The sequence below is a fragment of the Triticum urartu genome, chromosome 2A (assembly GCF_056163025.1).
Source record: "Triticum urartu cultivar PI428250 chromosome 2A, HENAU_Tu73, whole genome shotgun sequence".
NCBI classification, from domain to species: Eukaryota; Viridiplantae; Streptophyta; class Magnoliopsida; order Poales; family Poaceae; genus Triticum; species Triticum urartu.
Genome location: NC_141874.1, coordinates 654,077,650 through 654,083,446, shown reverse-complemented (window position 1 = coordinate 654,083,446; position 5,797 = coordinate 654,077,650). Strand labels below are relative to the sequence as shown.

The following is a 5,797-nucleotide window of genomic DNA, read 5'->3' as shown; positions in this document are numbered from 1 at the left end:
CCGTCAATGCTCCGGCGGGCCGGCAATGCTCCAACACAGCACCGGTGATGCTTCGTTGCAGCACTGACGATGCTTCGGCGGCCCCGACGATGCTTCATTGCAGCTCCAGCGAGGTTTTGACGGCCTAACGATGCTCCATTGCGGCACCCGTGAGTCTCCGGCAGCCGACGATGCTCTATTGCAGCACCGGCGAAGCTCCGGCGGCCCCGACGATGCTTCATTGCAGTGTCGGCAAGGTTTCGACGGCCTAATGATGCTCCATTGTGGCACCCGTGAGTTCTCCGACGGCCGAGGATGCTCCATCGCAGCACTGGTAATGCTCTTGCGTCTTGAGAATGCTCCATCACAGCCAGTGGCGGAGCTTCATGGGGGCCAACCTGGGCCATGGCCCCCCCAGCTCACAAGAAACCATGCATATGTTTCTTTGTATTAGGCCTATTTTCCATCAAAAATAAGCTGAAATTTGTTATGTTTGCCCCCCCTTCAGCCCATGCCCCCCATGATTTGGGCTCAAGCTCCACCACCGATCACAACACTGGCGACGCTCCGTTGCAGCACCGACAGGCGCCGACGAATGATGCGTTGCAGCGCCGGTGTCCCTCTAGGTATCGTGAGTGCTCCATCGCAGCACTAGCCACGCCAACGGCTAATGGAGCAAAGGCACGTCGCTGGAGGGTTCACAGCAGTGGCGCCGCCCCATGGCCCACCCATCCCACCGCCCGGAGTGAATGACGGCGACCTCGCAATACCTGCAGCGAACCACATCGCAGCACGGGAGCAGCAGGCTTCGCGAGCGCGCATCCAATGCAGCTCCGGCGTGCTTCAATGCAGCTCCGACAGAGCTTCATTACAGCCCCGGCAAAGCTCAACGACCCCGCATGACACTCCATTGCAGCCTCCGGCAGCACTCCATTGCAGCCCGGCGCACTTCACTGCAGCATCACGAGCGGAGCGCGTCGCGTCGGACGCCGCTGTAGCACCACAGAACGCGTCGCGCCAGACACCGCTTTACAACACCATGAGCGTCGCCGCCCCGGCAAGATCCACGCCTAGCCGGTGCTGCAAGGCCAGCCGCAACTTGCCTGCTGCAAAAAGGGTCATCACACCGATGCGTCGGGGCCACCGCCAACGAGCGTTGCATCGGAGCCTCGGTGCGCGTGCTGCATTGTGAGTGTTGTATTGTAACGCCGGCCGCGCCGACAAGTGCTCGTTCTGCCAACATGTCCCAAAGCATCCCTTCTCATCTCGCTCATAGCTCACCCCGGCAGCCAAGCCCAAATCACGGGTGGTGATTGTTGGCTCATGAGCTGTTTTTGTGTCAATGACGGGGACGAGCTGCTGGAGTGGAGGACAAATTTGAGCCATGCGGGTTCATGAGCAGAGGGAGACGAAGGGGAAAACGGATGGGTTAGACGTGTGGTTGTGGTTTGCTGCGGGAGGATAAGGCGTGCTGGTAGAGCGGTGCGTGGCCCGACAGGGACGCGTGTCAAGCATCGAAGGCGGCTTATGGATCGACAAATTCAGGGCCACTGCTACGCATAAGTCGGATGATGGACTGGATTTATAAACCGCCTTGGTGACCGCTCGATGGAAATCACGCGTCCATCCGATCTGTGACAGCTAACACGTACACACTTCCCTCATAAACGCAGCCCCCGTCGTCTTTCTCCTCTGTCTTGCATCCTCCACGCCCATCGATCCACCCAGCGCCTCTCTCTACAGCCAACAGTGATGATGCATAAACCACCATGGCAACTGCTCCGGCGATCTTGCAGCACGGGCGTCATCGGTGACCGCTCCAATACAACACCGAGTGCTGCATCACAGCTCCGTCAATCGGCGGTGACAGTGGCATCGCAGCATCGGGAGCAGCCGCCGCTGCTCCATGGCAGCACGGAGCGCGACAGAGCTCCAAAGCAACACTGATGACATCCGGCGAAGCTCCATTGAAGCTCCACGGCACCACCGCACAACACGTCAAAGCTCCAATGCAACACTGATGGGCATCCGATGAAGCTCCATTGCAGCACAGCGCGGCGACGAAGGCTTCAATGCAGCACCGGTGGCCGGCGACGAGGGCTTCAATGTAGCACCAGCGGCCGGTGATGAGGGCTCCATCGCAGCACCGGTGGCTGGCGACGAAAGTTTCATTGTAGCAACGGCGGCCGGCGTCGAGGACTCCATCGCAGCACTGGCGAGCGCCTCATCCGGCATGCGCACTGGCTTGTAGGACGGCGGAAGTTGCAACACATCACGCCAGACGCTCCCCCTCCCCGGCGCTAGCGATGCTATGCAGCACCGGCCGGCAGCGCCCCCGCTGCATTGAAGCGGCTGGTCCTTCGCGGCACCACGACTGCTCCGGTGCCTCTTTGCAGCATCAGACGCCCTCGGTCGGCTCGCCACAAGCCACCATCAGGCTTGCTGCCGGTCGGCTCCCCCCAACCAGCAGCGAGATCATGCCCCGACTTGCAAAATCACGGCGGCTCACATAAAAAGCACCGATGGGTGAACCTCCTTTACACAGCTCACGGATTCCCTGCAGCATGAAGCGCCGGCGACAAGCGGTGGTTGGAGGGGCCAGTGAGGACCAACTCGTCGATGGAGAGACGCTTGGGGATAAAGGAGAGAGAGAAAGGGGGAGTTCGTGGATGGGATGGAGCACGAGGATGGGAGGCCGAGAAGATAAGGAATGAAAAGGTAAGCGGTGTGCTGGTCCCGCTGGAACATGTGGCAGAAGATGTAGGCGACTTAAAAGAGTGATAAATCAATCGGTTTAAAAGAAGAGTTTTCCCAAATTTAGTCAGTTGATTTCAAACGTTTCCCTTTCAAAAGTGTTCAAAAGTTCAGTTCCTGGTTTTTCAAATTTTGTTCGTAGTAGCTAGGTAGAGACCTAGGTGTATTCCCCTGTCCGCCTTAACTCACCGCCTGACACGGTAAGATCGCCATGTCCACCCCTCACCTACGTCAGCACCTAGGGTTTCACCAGAGCGTGCCCATGGAGATCCGGAGCGTCGTGCGCACGACACAGCAGCTCCTGCCGGAACTCGACGCTCCTCCTGCAAGTACGTATCCATCTCTGCATCTCTGTTTTTAGGCAAAAAATCATCTCATAGCAATCTCTCTCCCACAGTAGCGCGCAGTTTCTTCCCCGCCTCCGGCGATCGGCCGCAGCACTGAGCTGCCCCTCCGGTGAGCTCCACCAACTTGTATTTGCGCCACACCACCGTCAACCAAGATCAGATTTAAAAAAAAATTAGAATCTAGGTTTAGATCTTCGACCTTGTAGCCGCCAAATCAGGCTTTGTTCCTCGCCGGGGACCAAGAGCTCCGCCACCGTTGCTTCCTGGGCATGTACAATGGTGCTATCTTAGGAGTGCCACGTAGGATAAATGAAGAGGTGGAGGAGAGAGAACTCATAAGAAAAGACTTGTCTTCTCTTATTTAAGATAAGACAAGAGGTGATCTCTTAGCACAATTTGTCTCACCATGTTTTAAGGAGTTACTAGTTATTGAAGATAAGGCTAAGATATAACCCATTGTAGACATACTTTTTTGTCATCTCTAAATTGCATGAAAGACTTAAGATAAGACTGTCTTATTAACCATTGTATATGCCCTTAACACCTGAGCATCTCTCTACCTCTACCAGTTTCATCCGTCATAAATCCGTTTCAGCCGTCAGTTGGGCGTTGGTTTGGTGTACGGCAATTTGGGCCAATCCCTCCCTGCAATTCTTTATAGATGTGGTTATGTGCCACCATACCCGGTGGTTCCGAAAAGATTTTTTGGATAGTGAGCTATACTGTCGAGTTAGATTATGCAAGGAACTAAGTTGCCAGATAGGAAATACTATCAATTCAGCGTGGAATTTCAAAAAAACACACTAAAAGTACATCTAAGTTGGCGCTTTAGGAGATCAAATAAACAATTCCAACAAACCCCAGATTATTACCCCCTTCGTAAACAAATATAAGAGCGTTTAGATCACTAAAATAGTGATCTAAACGCTCTTATATTTCTTTACAGAGGGAGTACTGCTTACCGCTCCTACTTTTGTAATCACGTGAAATGTTAATGGCATGCTGGATGAACAAAATTGATATCAATGAGACCAAATGCACTGAAGGCAGGGGATGGAGGGATTCATCAGCTGAAAGAGAGGCTCAAACCTGCCGAGAAAGCGACATTCTTCAAGGTGCCCCCAAAACAAGACAAGGCATTGAGCTTGACAAACTTCCTGAGGTGGGTTGCAAATAACTGCATGTTTATTTTAACTTCTGGCGGTAGATGCATCTGGACGCAGCACTCATATGTACACCTCTTGTTATTGATCAACAATCTTGCATGGTAGTTTCGCTAACAACATTTAAACAAGTTTTGTCCAGTGTGTTGTTTTTATCTTTAATGTAGGTCTTGATGCAACACGCATGTGCCAGTTATAACACTATAATTTTTTTGTATTTTCTAAGTGAAATCACTAGCTATAATCTAATCATTAAACTTGTCAACAATGTTTCTGCAGGATATGCTGCATCATATACATTCACTTATGCCAGTAAAAGACGCTGGCCGTGCCGCCTGTGTATCTAAACGATTTCTGCATTCATGGAGATGTTATTCAAATCTCAAACTCAATAAAAGAACACTTGGGTTGATTGGCAACAAATTTGAGGGAAGTGAAATATATCACATCAACAAAGTTGACCAAATTCTTAATAGTTATTCTAAAAATGGGATGAAGGTGAAGTCACTTCAACTTGATCTTTTCCATTGTAGCAGTGTGAGTGCCTTCCATCTGGACCGGTGGCTCAGAATTGCTCTCAAATCTGGTATCAAAGAACTAAGCTTTTCGTTGTCTCATTCCATGAAAGAATAATACTGTTTTCCATGTTCGGTTTTATTTGACGAGCAAGCTGCGAGTTCGATTGAGCACCTTAATATCTCCAAGTGCACTTTTCAACCTATGGAAACACTTGGCTATTTTGAAAGATTGAAAAGTTTAGACCTATTCTGTGTTCGCATTACTGAGGAGGGATTATGGAAGTTGCTCTCAAAATCTTTCAGTTTAGAACGATTGGAGATATTTTCATGCAATGAGATAATTTGTTTGAAGATGCCGTGTACACTGCAGAAACTTAATTTGCTCATAGTTACAAGTTGTCAAAAGATTCAGGTGATAGATATCAGCGCTCTGAATCTCTTCACTTTTCACTATGTTGGGTTCCCGCCAGAGATCTATATCAGAGATTCTTCCCAACTTACAGAAGTACATTTGTCATCTTTATATCCATCCAGAATCATCTCTTACGGTCGTGCCTGTTACGGAAATATGCAACTTGATCTTATTAGGAGGCCAAAGCCATCATATATACATGTACAAGAGAATGCCAAGAGGCTAGAATACAAAAGGCCAAAGGCCATCATCAATATAACTCTAACACCCCCCCTCAAACTCATGGTATATCAACAACACTGAGTTTGGAGAGGTGAAATCCATGCTGCGCTCTAGTCTGTGCCTTCGTGAAGAAGTCTGCTAGCTGTAACTCGGAAGGCACATACTGAAGACCAATAACATGATCCTGCACAGCAGTGCGCACAAAAAAAGTATCAACACCAATATGCTTGGTAAGCTCATGCTTCACCGGGTCCCGTGCAATACTGATAGCACCTGTACTGTCTGACAAGAGGGTGGTAGGTGTAGTAACAGAAACACCAAAATCCTCCAATAACCATCGTAACCAAGTCACCTCTGTCGTCAGAAGAGCCATAGCTCGCAACTCAGCCTCTGCACTCGAAC

At 50.6% G+C, this 5,797-nt stretch overlaps 1 pseudogene; it reads left to right on the top strand.

Annotated features, from left to right (window-relative positions):
- Positions 1–2,995: 2,995 nt before the first annotated feature.
- On the top strand, positions 2,996–5,476 carry LOC147986444 (uncharacterized; annotated as a pseudogene).
- The last annotated feature ends 321 nt before the right edge of the window (positions 5,477–5,797 follow it).